Below are 19,934 nucleotides of genomic sequence, written 5' to 3'. Positions count from 1 at the left end.
GTCCCAGCTATTCGGGAGGCTGAGGCAGGAGAATCGCTTGAACCCGGGAGACAGAGTTCGCGGTGAGCCATGATCGTGCCACTGCACTCCAGCCTGGGTGACAAAGTGAAACTCTGTGTCAAGAAAAAAAAAATGATTAAGATGGTAAATTTTAGGTTATGTGTATTTGACCACAATAAAAATAATTGTAAAAAGAGACAAGCATTGCCCCTTAAATTTCTGAACCTTATTGAGGTCCATTCCTCAAGGGAGTAAAAACCTCCAGGAGTATCTGCTTCAGAATAAAGTCTGGTGAGAGCAAAGCAAAGAGAGCATCAGGGGAAAGTTGTAGGCAAGAGATCTGATTTCATTTCAAAGACAAACTCACGGCAGGACTCTGTGCCTTACCCATTTATCTCAGAAGTCAGAAGTGAGATGGATGTCACAGGAGATGTATTCGCAGATTTATTTAGTCTAAAAAATAAAGGCAGACTTCTGAGGACAGAAAGTCGGTGTGGGCTGATTTGACTTTATGATGAGAAGATAAAAAGGGCTTTGCAATGTGGTTAGGTGACAAGATTTCCTCTAAAGTAGTCAGCAAAACATGCAGCTTCAGTGTTTGATAAAATATATTTAAAGCATAATTGCGATAAAATTTTTGTTAAGAGCCAGGCACAGTGGCTCACACCTGTAATCCCAGCACTTTGGGAGGCCGAGGCAGGTGGATCACCTGAGGTCAGGAGTTCGAGACCAGCCTGGCCAAAATGGTGAAACCCCATCACCACTAAAAATACAAAAATTAGCAGGGCGTGGTGGTGTGTGTCTGTAGTCCCAGCTATTCAGGAGGCTGAGGCACGAGAATTGCTTGAACTCGGAAGGTGGAGGCTGCAGTGAGCCGAGATCACGCCACTGCACTCCAGCCTGGGTGACAGAGCGAGACTCCGTCTCAAAAAAAAAAAAAAAAAAAGAATATTTTATTAGCAAGTGTTTGATTGTAATTTTAGAAGACTTGAAGTTATCCTCCTTGTTTAATTTTCCAGAATCTAGGAAAACAAATGACAGTTAACAGGGGCTGGGCACGGTGGCTCATGCCTGTAATCCCAGCACTTTGGGAGGCCAGGGTGGGAGGTTCAGTTGAGGCCAGAGTTCAAGATCAGCCTGGACAATGAAGCGAGACCTCACCTCTAATAAAAATTTTTTAAAAATTACCCGGGTGTGGTGGTGCATGCCTGTAGTCCCAGCTACTCAGAAGGCAGAGGTGAAAGGATTACTTGAGGCTAGGAAGTCAAGACTTCAGTGAGCCGTGATTGTGCCACTGTACTCCAGCCTAGGTGACAGGGTGAGACCCTGTCTCAAAAAACAAAAACAGTTAACAAATCCTTTTCCAACTTTGTTGTTTCCCATTCTTTGCTTTCAGTAAAATTGAAAGAAGATCTAATAGACCTATCAAATAATATAAATTATAATATTAAAATTAATATATTTATTATTTATATTTAAATAATAATATAAAATTATATAACATATGGTATTATAAAATAATATAATAATGAATATTATTATTATATTATTTGACAGTTCTATTAGATCTTTTAATTTTACTGAAAGTAAATATTTGATGATAGATCACTATATGGTTTTTGAAATATAACTGAAAAGCTTTCAAAGAATTGAGTGACATTGCTATAATAAATTTTTTGGCCTCACAATCTACTTATTTCTGAGAAAAAGCTTCCTCAGCTCTTCTATTCAAATAAGACAAAAAAATTGGAAGAATATTGTTGCTGAGTCTTCTCTCAATCTATTAAGAAGGAATAGCTGTCTACTGATACATAATCTAATTCACAAACAACTGCCTTCATTTTATGAAGATTGTCTAATGATTACTTAACATGTATAAATACTCATTTGTTGTTTGTCACTTAATACATAACCATTAGGTTTTTTGATTAGTTATGCACTAATATTAATTGTAATGACAACTCACTCCAAAAGAAAACATCTAACATTAGGAATTATGGCCTCAGAAAAAAAATATGTACTGGCAGAGAAGTATGACAAGGTGATAAATCAGACTTACAAGCTTAAACATTGATTACATTAGGAAAATATTTTGGGAAGAAGTGGAACAGAAAGGCCCTTGATATTTCATCCAGTGGACTGGAAATAAGAGATCAGGGAGAAAGAGAAAAATATGTCAAATTTTGAACTGTTAAAGAAGAGCCTATTCATGTGTTTATAAAAAATGGATGATGGTGGCTGTAAACCTACTGTTGTATTTGGATTCCATTTGATGCATTCAGAAGAGCAATGTAGCAATTTTACTTAAAAATGTTGATGCGTACAATATGCCTAAAATTATTTATAATTGTTTAAACTTACAACAAAACTGTAGATCTCAACTTAAAATGTTTGAGAAGAATCGGAATTTTGTGTTTTCTTTTAGAGGCTACTCTGTTCAATTAACACAGAACATTATGCTCAACGACTGCAGAATACACTTAAAAAAAAAAAAAGCAACAACAACAGCAACAAGTGAACCTAAACCTTTATCAAGAGACACCACATGCTGACCATAAAACAAATCTTCAATAAATTTCAAAGGACTAAAATCATACTGCTATGTGAGATAGATTAAGATAAATTAAAAGTAAGATAAATTAAGATAAATGTGATTTGTGCCCCCAAAACTTCATGTGTTGGAAACTAAATCCCCAATGCAACATTGTTAAGAGGTGGGACTTTTAAGAGGTCATTATGTCACAAGGGCTCTGCCTCATGAATGGATTAATGCTGTTATTGAGGAAATGGGTTCATTATTGCAGAAGGAGAAAACCCCTTATAAAAGAATAAGTTTGGCCCCCTTCCCTCTCTCACATGTGCTCTACTGCTGTACCACCAGGGGATCCAGCAGCAGAAGGTCCTCACCAGATGCCCACATGTTGATCTTGGATTTGCCAGCATCTAGAACTGTGAGAAATTAATTTCTGTTTATTGTAAATTACCCAGGCAGTAGTATTCTGTTATAGCAGCACAAAACAGACTAAGACACATACTATGTTCTCTGACCATAACATTTATCAGGAGAAGATGTCTGAAAAGTCCCCAAATTTGGAAAGTAAGCAACATACTTAATTTGGAAATTACATACTTAATTTCCAAATTAAGTATGTTGCTTAATAACATAATTAATATACTTAACACACTTAATGTTGCTTAATAACATACTTAATTTGGAAATTAAGCAACATACTTTTAAATAAATCATGGGTGAAAGAAATCACGGGAAAAAGCTAGAAAATAATAAAATAAATTAAGCCAAAAATAAGTAAAAGAAAAGAAATAATACAGAAAAGTGTATAAATCAATTGAATAGAAAATGGACAATTGACAGGGCGGGAAAAACAATAAAAACAAAAATTTTTTTCTTTTTCTTTTTTTTTTTTTTTGAGACAGAGTCTTGCTCTGTCACCCAGGCTGGAGTACAGTGGCATGATCTTGGCTCACTGCAACCTCCACATCCCAGGTTCAAGCAATTCTCCCACCTCAGCCTCCCGAGTAGCTAGGATTACAAGCATGCACCACCATGCCTGACTAATTTTTGTATTTTTAGTAGAGACAGGGTTTCACGATGTTCCCCAGGCTGGTCTCCAACTCCTGGCCTCAAGCAATTTACCCACCTCAGCCTCCCAAAGTGCTGAGATTACAGATGTGAGCCACTGCACCTGGCCAAAAGTTTGTTCTTTATTTAAACAGAAAACAAGACTGACAGAAAAAGTTGGTTCTTTGGAAAGATTAATAAAGCTGATAAACACCTAGCAAGGCTGATGAAGAAAAAAAAGGAATGCAAATGTTCAGTCTTAGGAAGGAAAGAGTGGCCATTTATATACATCATGCAAACACAAAAAGGTTAATCAGAGAACTGTGTGCAGCTTTATGCCAATACATTTGACAGCTTAGATGAAATGAAATTCTTTGGAAGATACAAGTTACTGAAACTTACACAAGCTGTAGTAGAAAATCCAAATAGTCCTATATCTGTTAAAGAAATTACAGCTGTAACTTAAAACTTCGGACAAAGAAAACTCCAGATTGAGATGGCTTCACTGGCAAATATTATCAAACATTGAAAGAAGAAATAAGGCTGGATGTGATGGCTGATGCCTGTAATCCCAGCACTTTGGGAGGCCAAGGCAGAAGGAGCACTTGAGCCCGGGAGTTCAAGACCGGCTTGGGCAATGTAGTGTGATGCTGCTTTACCAAAATATTTTTTTAAAAATTAGCCAGACATGATGGCACATGCCTGTAGTCCCACCTACTCAGGAGGATGAAAGGGGAGGACTGCTTGAGCCTGAGAGTTTGAGGCTAATAAATCTTACACAAACTCTTTGAGACAACAGAGTAGAGGAATACTCCTCAATTCATTTTATGAGACTAGAATTACCCTAATGTCAAAATCCATAGAAGATATTACAAGAAAACCACAAGCCATTATTCTTGAATACAGATACAAAAATTCTAAACAAAATATAAGCCATAGAATTCAGAGGTAAATAATAAGAGTAATTGAGCATAACTAAGTAGGGTTTACCCCCCACCCCCAGGAACACCAGGTTGGTTTAACATCTGAAAGTCAATCCATGTACTTCTTTACATTAACAGAAGAAAAGAGAAAAATCATATGATTTTGTCAATAGATTCAGTAAAAGCATTTGACAAAATTCAACAAAAACAAGTCTCTCAGCACGTTAGGAAGAGAAGACTATCTTGTCTGATAACGGACATCTACAAAATATCAACAGCTAACATCATACTTTGTGATGGGAGAATGAACACTTTCCCCCAAGACAGTGCCTTCTCACTACTACTCAGCATTGCATTAGATTATTTAGCTGTTGCAAAAGGGAAGATAAATAAAAAGCACACAGGTTAGAAAGAAAGGAGGAAAACTGTTCTATTCACAAATGACACGATTGTGTACATATGTAGAAAATCCTAAAGCACCTACAAAAAACCTACTACAACTAATAAGAGAATTCAGCAAGACTACAGGATAAAAGGTCAATATGCAAAAATAAATAGCATTTCTACATAGTAGCCACAAATGGTTGGAAAATATAATTTTTAAATATTTCACTTAGGAAAAAATGAAATACTTAAAAAATAAATTCAACAAAAGATATGCAGGACCAACACAAAACAGGATAAAACATTCCAGAGAGAAATTAAGATCAAAATAAATGGGTAGGTATTTGATGCTCATTGATTGGAAAACTTACCACTGTTAAGATGATAATTCTCCCTAATCTGTTTCTAAAATATATGTATTTTTAGAAGTGCAGAAGAGGTCAGGCATGGTGGCTCTCACCTGTAATCCCAGCACTTTGGGAGGCCGAGGCAGGCAGATCACCTGAGGTCAGGAGTTCGAGACCAGCCTGCCCAACATGGCGAAACTCCGTATCTATTAAAAATACAAAAAAATTAGCTGGGCGTGCTGGCAGGCTCCTGTAATCCCAGATACTCAGGAGGCTGAGGAGGAAAATTGCTTGAATCTGGGAGGCGGAGGTTGCAGTCAGTGAGCCGAGATCATACCACTGCACTCCAGCCTGGGGGACAGAGGGAGACTCTGCCTCCAAAAAAAAAAAAAAAAGAAAAAGAAGTGCAGAAGAACCTAGAATAGCAGAAGGAACCTAGAATAGCAAAAGGAAGAACAAAATTAGAGGTCTTAGACCACCTGATTTTAAGACTTACTATAAAACTAAAGAAGTCAAGACAGTGTGATATTGACATAAGGAGCAACAAAAAGGTCAATGGAACTGAGACCAAAGGAGTAGTTCCAGGGACCAAGAGGCAGCCTTGTTGGCCATCTCAGAGCACACACCACTTGGGGAAGAAACAGTTACCTTTCCAGTCCTACGCTCCTGGAGATGTGTTGTGTGGGCCTTCTCTGGGCTTGTCTGATTTCCAAGCTGATCCTGACTGAGCATAGAGCCCTTAGAAAGTTGAACCTCAAAGACCACAAATGTATGCTCGACTGATTTTTTACAAAAGCATCAAAGCAGTCTTTCGGAAAAAGGAAATTTTTTTTGTCAACTGGTGCTGGAATAATTAAATATATACAAGAAAAAAAAAACTCTGATCCCTAGTTCATACTATACATAAAAATCAATTCAAGATGGCTCATAGATCTAAATATAAAACTTACATGAGAAAATAGACTATAGACCAGGTGTGGTAGCTCACACCTGTAACCCAGCACTTTGGGAGGACAAGGCAAGCAGATTGCTTGAGTCCAGGAGTTCAAGATCAGCTTGGAAAACATGGCAAAGCCCCATCTCTACAAAAAATACAAAAAAAAAAAAAATAGTAGGGGCATGGTGGCATGCACCTAGAGTCCCAGCTATTTCGGAAGCTAAGGTAGGAGGATCACTTGAGCCTGGGAGGTAGGAGGTTGCATTGAGCCAAGATCATGCCACTGCACTCCAGCCTGTGTGACAGAGTGAGACCCTGTCTCCAAAAATAATAATGATAATAATTTTTTAAAAACCCACTAATCTAACACATACAGAACTGCTGATTGTTAAAAGACAGTTAAGAAAATAAGCAGGCAAGCTACAGACCTAGAGAAAATTCTTAGCAATTCCTACATCTGACAAAGGGTTGTATGAGGAACATGGAAAATCTGTAATCAAAAGACAACCCAATAAATAATGGACAAAAGATGAACAGAAGCTTTACAAAGAAATACAAAGAAATGGACCATAAGCATCCTAAAAAAGGAACAAAACATTCCAGAGAGAAATTAAGATCAAAATAAATGGGTAGGTATTTCACACATAAGGAATCTTATGGTCTATTTCTTTGTATTATTCGTCATCAGAGAAATGCAAAAAACATAATGTAATAACATTAACACATTGCCGGCTCCTCAGACTCCAGCATTTTTTTGTTGATTTGTTTGTTTGTTTGAGACAGAATCTTGCTCTGTTGCCCAGGCTGGAGTGCAGTGGCATGATCTCAGATCATTGCAACCTCTACCTCCTGATCTCAAGCACTTCTAGTGCCTCAGCTACTTAAGTAGCTAGGATTATAGGCATGCGCCACCACACCCAGCTAATTTTTGTATTTTTAGTAGAGACGGGGTTTCACCATGTTGCCCAGTGTGGTCTCGAACTCCTGGCCTCAAGTGATATGCCTGCCTTGGCCTCCCAAAGTGCCAGGATTCCAGGCTTGAGCCACTGTGCATGGCCTGTTTTTTGTTGTTGTTGTTTTTTTTTTTTTTTTTGACAGGATCTCACTCTGTCGCCCAGGCTGGAGCACAATGTCATGATCATGAAGCACTGTAGCCTTGACCTCCCAGGCTCAAGTGATCTTCCCACCTTAGCCTCCTGAGTAGCTATTTCAGGCACGTACCACCATGTCCAGCTATTGATTGATTGATTGATTGAGACAGGGTTTTGCCATGTTGCCCATGCTGGTCTTGAACTCCTGGGCTCACGTCATCCTCCTGCCTTGGCATCCCAAAGTGTTAGGATTACAGGTGTGAGCACCATACCTGGCCCACATGTCAGCTTTTGAGTATAAAGGTGGCATCTTAACCTTCATCCTTCTTTCTGCTTTATTCTTTAATTTGTTCAAGATTCCAGTGAAAAGAAGAGGTCCTCCAACAATTCTTTCATCTCTGAAATGGTTATAATTGTCCCTTGGGATTATACTAGAAACCAAATGTGGTAATGGCATCCTGAGACCTTGTAGGCAACCAATCCCTACGCGAGCTCCCTTCTCATCACTTTTCTCAGACAGCTCACCCTGGTAGTTTAGAAAGTTCTCTCCCCACACTCTTCATGCCCCACAACGGCCAGTCTCTGCCTTTCCCTCTCCCCAGCTATTGCCAGAAGGTCCAGAGACTCACAGGCCGGTGTCACCCCTGCCCAGCCTGTCTATGGTTGTTTCTCTGCCCTGTCCATCGGTCACTGCCCTGCCCCTATCTAGCCCTGACAAAAAGTGCAAGTAGTAAGGATTTCAGGGCCTTTTTCTTTTCTCTTTAAAACTTACAAGAAGACTGGGTGCAGTGGCTCCTGCCTGTAATCCTAGTATTTTGCAAGACTGAGGGAAAAGGATTGCTTGAGACCAGGAGTTTGAGACGAGCCTGGGCAACATAGGGAGACCCTGTCTCCAAAAAAAAAAAAAAAAAAAAAAAATTTTTTTTTTTTTGGTCTTTTGAGACAGAGTCTTCTCTGTTTTTTTTTTTTTGAGACATTGCACTCCCAGGGTGGGGAGCAATGGCGCAATCTCGGCTCACTGCAACCTCCTGGGTTCCAGCGATTCTCATGCCTCTGCCTCCCAAGTAGCTGGGACTACAGGTGCACACCACCACACTCAGTTAATTTGTTTGTATTTTTAGCAGAGATGGGGTTCCACCATGTTAGCCAGGTTGGTCTTGAGCTCCTGACCTCAAGTGATCCGCCTACCTCGGCCTTTCAAAGTGCTAGGATTACGGGTGTGAGCCACTGCACACAGGTAAAAACATTTGTTAAATTTACAATAATTTTACCAGAATCTCATGCTGTTAAGACACATTAAGATTCTGGAGTTGCCAATTCCTTTTTTCCTTCGGCAAAAACAAAAGACAAATAAAAACAAAACAAAGGCTGAGCTCCTCAGCTAGAAAGCAACCAGCCTTTGTTGTGCCGTAAGTTGGGCTGTTTTTCACGAAGGTGCCAATCAAAGCCTAACTAGGTCATGGGACAAGAAGCCATTTTTCCCTGAAGTTTCCTCTGCTCAGAATAAATGGACTTGAATTTACAATCTTTCCAATTTGACCCCAAGTCGGACGCATGAGGGAGATGACCTTCCTTCTTTTGTATATCTATATCCACATCTTTCCTTCTTTTCTTGGATTTTTTGCATTTTTTAAAGATCAGACCAGCTGGGTGTGGTGGCTCACACCTGTAATCCAAGCACTTTGGGAGGCCAAGGCAAGCAGATCACTTGAGGTCAGGATTTCTAGATCAGCTTGGCCAACCTGGTGAAACCTCATCTCTACTAAAAATACTAAATTAACCGGGTATGGTGGCACATGCCTGTAATCCCAACTACTTGGGAGGGTGAGGCAGGAGAATCGCTTGAACCCAGGAGGCCGAGATTGCAGTGAGCTGAGATCGCACTACTGCACTCCAGCCTGGGCGATAGAGCCAGACTCTGTCTCAAAAAAAAAAAAAAAAAAAAAGGATCAGACCAATAGCCCTAGTTTAAGAAGCGTCCCTGGTCTCACTCCGGAGGCACGTTGTGTTCATCCTTCCTTGAACTGTGAGTTCATCCTTGAGTCAGCATTTACACCAGAACTCACTCAGTTTTCCTGCCTCTCTCTTCCTTAGACAGTTTTCTATATTAATGATTTTGGTGCCCACAGGATGCCATAATGTCATAAAAAACATTGTTCCCAGGCCGGGTGCAGTGGCTTATGCCTGTAATCCCAGCACTTTGGGAGGTCAAGGCAGGTGGATCACCTGAGGTCAGGAGTTCAAGGCCAGCCTGGCCAACATGGCGAAACCCCACCTCTATTAAAAATAGAAAAATTAGCCAGGCGTGGTGGCAGGTGCCTGTAATCCCAGCTACTCGGGAGGCTGAGGCAGGAGAATCGCTTGAACCCAGGAGGCGGAGGTTGCAGTGAGCCGAGATCGTGCCACTGCACTGCAGCCTGGGTGAAAAGAGTGAAACTTCTTAAGAAAAAAACCAAAAAAACAAAAAGCACTGTTCCCAGTGAGAATTAGCTCTCTGATTGGACTGTATATTATGAGGGCAAAGACCCAATTTTATAATACTTATTAAATCATGCTTTGATATGGTTTGGCTGTGTTCCCACCCAAATCTCACCTTGAATTTTAAGAATCCCCAAGTGTCAAGAGCAGGGCCAGGTGGAGATAATTGAATAATGAGGGCAGTTTCCCCCATACTGTTCTCGTGGTAGTGAATAAGTCTCATGAGATCCGATGGTTTTATAAAGCGCGGTTCCCCTGCACACGCCCTCTTGCCTGCCACCATGTAAGATGCCCCTTTGCTCTTTGTTCGTCTTCTGCGTGGTTTTGAGTCCTCCCCAGCCATGTGGAACTGTGAGTTCATTAAACCTCTTTCCTTTATAAATTACCCAGTCTCAGGTACGTCTTTATTAGCATTGTGAGAACAGACTAATACATGCTTTGTCCTGAAAACTGAATTGAATGAAAGACCATTCTGAATGTAGAATTTCTTGCCATCAAATGACCAACTCAGATCTTCCTAAGGTAGGCCAGGAGATGTTAATAGGGGCTCCGTATAAAAGATGGCATAGTCAATGAGGTTTGGGAAGTTCAAAACAAAATTAAACAGATTTTCTGATTGCACGACTTGTCAGATTGTCTAACTGCAGGACTCATCAGAGCCTTTAATACACTACTGTGCAGTGTGATTCTGGTAGGGAAAAGGGGAATAGAGTCTGTAATATTCCCCAAATTTTTTTGACTGTGGAACCCTTTCACCTTGGAGCATCTTGTAGTACTACTCACTCCAAACCTTGGGGAAGCGACATTCTAATGTATCCCTCAGGGCTGAGGAGCAACTGGGAATTCACATAGGACAATACTCCGTCCCAGGAAGATACATTTTGGTATTCAGTAGGAGGGTAGTGGGGAAAGGGGTCAAACCTGCCATTCTCCAGCTCTTTTGGTTCTCCAAGCCCATCTTTTAGGACTTAGCATAGCAAAGCCTCTTCACAAGGCTCTCCTTCAAAGCCATCCCCACGCGGAGGACAAGACTGGGGCCTGTGTCCCTGGCCTCCTTTGGCACGGCTCAGCCTCTGCTCTAGCCTCCTGAAGTGGCTCAGTTCCTGTGCTCCATGGGCCCACCTCAAGCTGTACCCAGACACAGCCCTGGCTGAGCGCTGGCGGAGCTGCCAGGGCTGTGAGGTGCTCAGAACACAGCCATACATTCACTGGATTCCTGGACGGCCAGGGACCCCAGCCAGCTGGGCCATCGCTTCTTCCACAGGCCTTGCCAATGCGTTTTTTTTTTTTTTCTTTTCATTTCCCTATAAAGTTAATCGTGAAACCAAAAAGCAGCTCTGTGTTTCTTCTGCAGAGAGAGAGAAAGAGAGAGAGCCTTTGATCAGAGAAATGGCCACCTCTCCAGGCGCCAGCTCAGGCCCGGGTTATCAATAATACATCTGTACGGAGGCCCTGCTTCCTGCAAAGGTGTGCCAGTCCCTGCCTTCCAGGCTGGGAAATGGTGTGATATCAACCTAAAACAAAGTACAAGCACTTACTAGTCCCCGTGAAGTGCTGCGTTCCCTGGGGTGATCACAGGCCAGGAGGAATTCAGAGGACAGAGACAGCGGCATTGGAGCCCTCAGGAAGCTTCCTGCAGAGAGAATTGAGCAGAATCTAGAAGGATCAGTATAATTCCTTAAATAGCAGTTTTGGCTATTTCCCTAATTGTAAAATAACTGCACAATAATTGCACAAAACTTAACAATATGAAAAAAAAATGGCCGGGCGTGGTGGCTTACGCCTGTAATACCAGCACTTTGGGAGGCTGAGGCGGGTGATCACTTGAGGTCAGGTGTTCAAAACCAGCCTGGTCAACATGTTGAAACCCCATCTCTACTAAAAACACAAAAATTAGTCTGGAGTGGTGGCACATGCCTGTAATCCCAGTTATTTGGGAGGCTGAGGCAGGAGAATCACTTGAGCCCAGGAGGTGGAGGTTGCAGTCAGCTGAGATCACACCACTGCACTCCAGCCTGGGCGACAGAGCAAGACTCCGTCTCAAAAAATAATAATAAAATTGAAGGAAGAAAATAAAGACCATCCCCACTGCAAGTGTTTTTTTAATGCACGTATGTGCATTTTTTCTTTTGTTTTGAGACGGAGTCTCGCTCTGTTGCCCAGGCTAGAGTGCAGTAGTGCGATCTTGGCTCACTGCAACCTCCGCCTCCCAGGTTCAAGCAATTCTCATGCCTCAGCCTCCCCAGTAGCTGGGACTACAGGCACGTGCCACCACACCTGGCTAATTTTTTGTATTTTTAGTGAAGATGGGGTTTCACCATATTGGCCAGGCTGGTCTTGAATTCGTGATCTCAGGTAATCCCCTGGCCTTGGCCTCCCAAAGTGTTGGGATTATAGGCGTGAGCCATCATGCCTGGCTGCATTTTTTAATCAAAAAACAGATGAGTCTGTGAATATCTGTGTACATTCATACCAGTGGTTTTCAAGCTTAGATGTTCATTCCAATCACCTCAAATGTTTGTAACAAATATTGACGTCCAGATCCCAGACAATCTGAGTAAGAATCTTACAGGTTGGGTCCCAGGCATTGGTGGTTTTTGCTTTTTGTTTTGTTTGTTTTTGCTTGAGACAGGGTCTTGCTCCATTGCCCAGGCTGGAGTGCAGTGGTGTAAACAACTCCCTCCTGAGTAGCTGAGACTACAGGTGCATGTGACCATTCCCAGCTGATTTTTTTTTTTTTTTTGAGACAGGGTCTTGCTCCATTGCCCAGGCTGGAGTGCAGTGGCATAAACAACTCCCTGTTGCCTCAACCTCCTGGGCTCAAGTGATCTTCCTGCCTCAGTCTCCTGAGTAGCCGAGACTACAGGTACATGTGACCATTCCCAGCTAATTTTTTTTTTTTTTTTTGAGACAGAGTCTGGCTCTGTTGCCCAGGCTGGAGTGCAGTGGCGTGAACTCGGCTCACTGCAAGCTCCGTCTCCCAGATTCACGCCATTCTCCTGCCTCAGCCTCCCAAGTAGCTGGGACTACAGGCGCCTGCCACCACGCCCGGCTAATTTTTTGTACTTTTTTCAGTAGAGATGGGGTTTCATTGTGTTAGCCAGGATGGTCTCCATCTCCTGACCTCATGATCCACCTGCCTTGGCCTCCCAAAGTACTGGGATTGTATACAGGCGTGAGCCACCACACCCGGCCTTTTTTTTTTTTTTTGATACAGGGTCTGGCTCTATAGCCCAGGCTGGAGTGCTGTGGTGAAATCACAGTTCACAGCAACCTCTGCCCCCAGGCTCAAGTACCTCTGCCTCTGCCTCCCGAGTAGCTGAGACTACAGGTGTACACCACCACGTCCAGCTAATTTTTGTATTTTCTGTAGAGACGTGGTCTCACTTTGTTACTCAGGCTGGTCTTGAACTCCTGAGTGCAATCGATCTGCCCTCCTTGGCCTCCCAAAGTGCTGGGATTACAGGTGTGAGCCACTGTACCCAGCTAATTTTTATATTCTTTTGTAGAGACCAGGATGGAGAGAGGAGTGGTCTCACTGTGATGCCCAGGTTGGTTTTGAATTCCTGGGCTCAAGTGATCCTCCTGCTTCAGCTTCCTGTGAACCGCTGCGTCTGGCCGGTCCTCATATCCTAGAGCCGTGGGCCGTCAGTGGGCTTCTCACTCACTCACCCTCGAGTGTCATCTTCAGGAGCGGGGCTCTGGCCCACCGGGCCCAGATGCTCTTTAGGTCCCTGATGGGTCTATGTCCCAGCAATGGAGATTAGAGCAGTGGTGGACCAATAGAGCTGGGCACCAGAGCACCATTCTCAGGCCTGGGGCAGCTCAGAAAATCGGCAGTGATTCAGGTTCTTGGGTCAAAAGGCCATAAGCTGCTGAGCAATGGGGAGTATGGGGTTCGCAGCCAGATACTGAGGCCACCAGGGCACAGGCCGCCATGTTGGCAAAGCAGGCCTCAGAGGTGAAGGCTGGGTAGAGGAGGCTGAGTCCTCTGCTGTGGTCACAGCGTGGGCTGCAGGGCAAAGACTTTCACTGCATTTCTTTGGGGAGAGAGAAGCCCCAGGCGACTCCCAGTTCACAGTCTCAAGCCCGAGGTGTCGGACTCTCAGCAATCTTAGTGATGAGCTTCTTCTGGTTCCATGGACAAGCATCCCAGTGAGTCCTGGCAGAGACCTGCCCAAGGTCCTCATCCCTGGCTGAAGTCACCCCTCCACCTCTCCTCCTCCTCTTCAACCCTCCTTATCCTCTCCCTCCCCAAAAGGGTGAGGCTACTTTTTGTCACTCAAAGAATAAAAGAGCCAATGATATTGTTATGCCCTTTCCCCAAGACCTGCCTCGGTGATTCTTTTTCAGGACAATTAAGTCCTATCCATTCCAGATGATCTTCCAGGACAATGGAGCCACCTACACTCCCCTTTCATAACTAGCTTACTCTCCTCTACCTTACATTTATGTATTTATTTATTTATTTATTTATTTTTGAGACGGAGTCTCACTGTGTCACCCAGGTTGGAATGCAGTGGTGCAATCTTGGCTCACTGCAACCTTTGCCACCCAGGTTCAAGCAATTCTTCTGCCTCGGCCTCCCAAGTATCTGGGATTACAGGTTCGCACCACCACACCCAGCTAATTTTTGTGTTTTTAGTAGAGATGGGGTTTCACCATGTTGGCCAGGCTGGTCTTGATCTCCTGACCTCAGGCAATCCACCTGCCTCGGCCCCCCAAAGTGCTGTGACTGTAGGTGTGAGCCACCGCACCTGGCCTTCAATATGTTAATAACCTGTATAGCCATAACAGCACTCACCTCCTGAAGTTCAACCCAGATATGGGGGATCTCATGGCAGTACTCCCTGCAGTTGTACAATGTCCCATTCTAGAAGCCTTTTCCAAAGCTCCTCTCAGCTAGCACATCCTATATCCTAGTTGTGATGGTGGAGGACAAATGTTTTATGGCCTCCTTGTGTGGCATGTGGGGAAATGGTGATACACCAGCGAGTTTACAATTTTCCCTATAGACCCAAGGAAGTCATTGGTCAAGCTGGGAACAGGACACTCGGCTAGTGATGCTGATTCACTCTGGATGGAAACCTGGTATTTGCTAAGCGGACAGCTCCTGTCAGACTTAATCTCATGGGGGGACTTCTAGACACCATTGTCATGGAGACGGATCCTATTTCTGTCATCCAAGAGGAGAAATACTATCTGGATGCTCCAGAATGCTCTGGCTCAGCACTAGAGAACTGGGTCTTTCACAGGGAAATAAGGAACCAGAAAAAAATTCAGAAATGTGGTCCTGACTCACGGGACTCTCCCTTTCCACACTCATCTGTGTCAACACAGTCAGCTCCGAGGGATGTCAAAAGAGTTAAAACATTTGTTAAACCTGTCACTCTCAGCCAGGCGCGGTGGCTCACTCCTGTAATCCCAGCGCTTTGGGAGGCCGAGGCGGGGGGATCACGAGGTCAGGAGTTCGAGACCAGCCTGGCCAATATGGTGAAACCCCGTCTCTACTAAAAATACAAAAATTAGCTGGGCCTAGTGGTGTATGCCTGTAGTCCCAGCTACTTAGGAGGCTGAGGCAGAAGAATCGCTTGAACCTAGGAGGCAGAGGTTGCAGTGAGCCGAGATCGTGCCACTGCACTCCAGACTGGGCAACAGAACGAGACTCTATCTCAAAAAAACAAAAAACAACAACAAAAAAAACTGTCACTCTCTTGCCCAACACACAAGCGTTCACACCGTATCTACAGCATTTCCTTCTTACTGCTCCTGAGACCTGAGGAAGGATGTTCATCTATATTCTCCATGAGGCTCCTGGAGGCTGAGTTCTGAGGGTCCCCTGGTTCTAAGGTCATAATTTCCCCTTTTGGTACAATCCTTATTTCATCCCTACCAAATGGGGGGCTCTCAGGAACATCATTAGTCCTCTGAGAATGAAGTGAAATGAAATAACAATATATTCTTTTAGTTATTTATTTATTTTTGAGACAGGGTCTTACTCTGTTGCCTGGGCTGGAGTGCAGTGGCGCAATCGTAGCTCACTGCAGCCTTGACCTCTCCAGCCTCCAGTGATGCTTCCCTGCTCAGCCTCAGGAGAATCTGGGACTACAGGTGCCACCACACCTGGCTAATTTATTTATTTATTTTTTATATTTATTTATTTATTTATTTTGAGACAGAGTTTCACTCTTGTTGCCCAGGCTGGAGTGCAATGGCACAATCTCGGCTCCCTGCAACCTCCATCTCCCAGGTTCAAGCAATTCTCCTACCTCAGCCTCCTGAGTAGCTGGGATTACAGGCATGCGCCACCATGCCCAGCTAATTTTGTATTTTTAGTAGAGATGGGGTTTCTCCATGTTGGTCAGGCTGGTCTCGAACTCCCGACCTCAGGTGATCCATCCACCTTGGCCTCCCAAAGTGCTGGGATTCCAGACATGAGCCACTGCGCCCCGCCTACACCTGGCTAATTTTTAATTTTTTTGTAGAGACAGGGTCTCCCTACGTTGCCCAGGCTGGTCTCAAACTCCTGGGCTCAAGCAGTCCTCCTGCCTCAGCCTCTCACAGTGCTGAAATTACAGGCTTGAGCTACCATGCCTAGCCAACTATATATTCTTAATATGAGGTATATGAATGGGCTTTTGAATGTTCGCTTCAGGTTAACATTTATAAGTGGGCCATGGCGTCCTCTGCGACCTCATTTACATGAACACCTTTCCCCAAGGGTCATTTCGACTTTACATGAGTTATGCCCTCAGTTCCTGGTAGACTAAGTGGTGTATTGAGTCAATGCCATTGTCAACACTCAACAAAGTTAAACAGGCAAAAAAGACTTCATTCAAGACTTGTGCAATCAGCCAGGCATGGTGGCTCACGCTTATAATCCCAGCAGTTAGGGAGGCCGAGGCAGAAGGATTGCTTGAGCCCAGGAGTTCGAGACCAGCCTGGGCAACATAGTGAGAACCCCTGTCTCTATTTTAAAAATAATAATAATAAAAGACTTGTGCAATAGAGGAGAGAACCTGGGCTCGATTCTGCTGAACTAAAGAGCTGGAGTGGTTTAAAGAGCTTCAGGGGTTGGTAATCATAGGCCACTATGTTTGCTAATTGGTCCTCACAACTCAGAGTAGGGTGTCTGCTGAATTTATGCCCCTACCTTTCCACAGAGATCAGGATATAGGGTGCTACCTCCTTCAATGTTTACGTTTCAAAAAATGACCCCAGCCACATGTGGTGGTGCACGCCTGTAATCCTAGCACTTTGGGAGGCCGTGGCAGCAGGATTGCTTGAGCCCAGGAGTTCAAGGCCATTCTGGGCAACATAGGGAGAGCTTGTCTCTACAAAATATCAAAAAATTAGCAGGGTATGGTGGCACATGCCTGCAGTCCCAGCTCCTCGGGAGGCTGCAGTGGGAGTATCACTTGAGCCTCCTCAAGGAGGTTGAGGCTGCAGTGAGCTGTGATCACACCACTGCACTCCAACGTGGGTGACAGAGTGAGACCCTGTCTCAAAAAATATATATATCCTTAGGTAGGTCCTTGAGAAAGACATTTACTGGGTTGTGAAGCTGAAAGAAGTTGTGTATATTTCAAAGGGTCAGAGAAAGAATTTGCAATTGCAAATTTTCTTTCTTTTTCATTTTTATTTTTCTTTCTTTATTTTAATTTTATTTTATTTTAGACAGGGTTTCACTCTGTGCCCCAGGCTGGAGTGTGGTTGTGCAATCACGGCTCATTGCAGCCTCGAACTTCTGGGCTCAGGTGATCCTCCCACCTCAACCTTCCGAGTAGCTGGGACTGGAGGCGCACGCCATCACGCCCGGCTAATTTCTAAAAATATATTATTTTAATAAGAGACAAGGTCTTGCTCTGTTGCCCAAGCTGGTCTCAAACTTCCACGCTCAAGCAATCCTCCTTACCTCGGCCTCCCAAAGTGCTGAGACTACCTACATGAGCCACCATGCCTGGCTACAATTCCAAGTTTTCTAAAGTGCTTGTGACAAGAAAAGGGAGGTCAGGGGCCTGCAATTGGGAAGAAGCCTTCTAAAGTTTAGCCAGACTAGGGGGGAATGGTAAGTCTTCTTGGTTATCTAAGTCAGTTCTTCATAAACGCACCCCAAATTTCACTCTTCTGCTTGGGAAAGACCTTAAGCCCAGCGACACACAAACTTGCAAATTTCAGGCTCCTGGTTGTGTGCTTTCTTATGACTAGCCCATTGAAATGAGCTCATAAATGTTTTCTTTCAATGCTTTCATACCAGAGTTCTTCGGTTGATGAATTCAGCAAACATTTATGCAGCATCTGGTCTGTACCAGCACCATATTAGGTATGAACAAGGTGGCAACATCCCCTCAAAGAGCTACCACAGCACTGAAGGAGATGGGTGAATAAATGAACATTTTAAATATGATGTGAGGCCAGGTGCAGTGGCTTATGCCTGTAATCCCAGCAGTTTGGGAGGCCACGGTGGGCGCATCACCTGAGGTCAGGAGTTCGAGACCAGCCTGGCCAACGTGGCGAAACCCCGTCTCTACTAATAATACAAAAATTAGCCAGGTGTGGTGGCACATGCCTGTAATCCCAGCTACTCGGGAGGCTGAGGCCGGAGAATCGCTTGAACCTGGGAGGTGGAGGTTACAGCGATCCTGCCACTGCACTTCAGCCTGGGCGACAGTGGGAGATTCCGTCTAAAATAAATAAATAAATATAATGTGAGAGTTCCTCAAAATAGTAAACAGAGTTACACATGACCCAGGAATTCCACTTGTAGATATCTACTCAACAGAAATGAAAACATACGTCCACACAAAGACTTGTACACAAATGTGCACATCAGCATTATCCATGATCGCTGAAGGAAGGAAACAACCCAAAGTCCATCAGCTGATGAATGGATAAACATGTGGTATATCCGTATAATGGAGTATTCTTCAGCCATAAAAAGGGATGAGGATGCCGGGCGCAGTGGCTCACGCCTATAATCCCAGCAATTTGGGAGGCTGAAGTGGGTGGATCACCTGAGGTCAGGAGTTCAAGACCAGCCTGGCCAACATGGTGAAACACTGTCTCTACCAAAAATACAAAAATTAGCCAGGCTTGGTGGCGGATGCCTGTAGTCCCAGCTACTCAGGAGGCTGAGGCAGGAGAATTGCTTCAATCCAGAAGGCGGAGGTTTCAGTGAGCCAAGCTTGTGCCATTGCACTCCAGCCTGGGTGACAAGAGCAAAACTCCATCTCAAAAAAAAAAAAAAAAAAAAAAAAGGATGCGGTATGGATGCATGCTGCAACTGGATGTGCCTTGAAAACATTATGCTGAGTGAAAGAAAACCAGTCACAAAAGGCCACAGATTTTAGGATTCTATTTACATGAAATGTCTAGAATAGGCCAATCCCCAGAGACAGACCAAAGAAGAGTGATTGTCTAAGGCTTTGAGGTTAGGAAAAATGGGGAGTGACTATTAATTTGTATGGGGTTTCTTTTTCAGGTGACAAAAATGTTCTAAAATCGATTGTGGTAACGGTTGCACAATTTTGTGAATATACTAAAAATCATTGAATGGTACACTTTATTTATTTTTTGAGAAAAAATAATAATCCTGGGAATATAGGTGCACACCACCGTGCCCAGCTAATTTTTGTATTTTTGTAGAGACAGGGTTTCACCACGTTGGCCAGGCTGGTTTTGAACTCCAGACCTCAGGTGATCCACCTGCCTCAGACTCCCACAGTGCTGGGATTACAGGGGTGAGTCACCGCGACTGGCCGAATGGTACACACTTTAAATGGGTGAATTGCATGGTATGTTGATTGTATCTCAAAAAGTCACAAAAATATACATTTATACATATACATACGTTACAAAATGTAAAAACAGCTTCATGATACTCATCTATATGGGTCAAGAGCATGGTATGCAGGTAGACTTCAAAGAGGAGGTGATGGCTGAGATTAACTTGAAGGACAAGGGTTCCCAAAACCCTCCTGGAATGGAAAACATTGTCAAAAGGCCCAGAGAAGTGAGGCCTTCTTGAAGAACTGCAGGCAGCTCTGTATTCCAGCGCACAGGAGCCTGTGGAGGGGAGGAGGTAGGAAGGAGCTGGCCTTCATCTCTGTGAGACGGTGCAGTATGACAGTTATGACACAGACCCGGGGCCAGGCTACCCCGGGTTCAGTCTCAGCCCTGGACTTGCCCAGCTGC

Source organism: Pan paniscus, chromosome 8, assembly GCF_029289425.2.
Source record: "Pan paniscus chromosome 8, NHGRI_mPanPan1-v2.0_pri, whole genome shotgun sequence".
In the NCBI taxonomy this organism is placed as follows: Eukaryota; Metazoa; Chordata; class Mammalia; order Primates; family Hominidae; genus Pan; species Pan paniscus.
Note: the sequence above shows the minus strand (reverse complement) of the source record.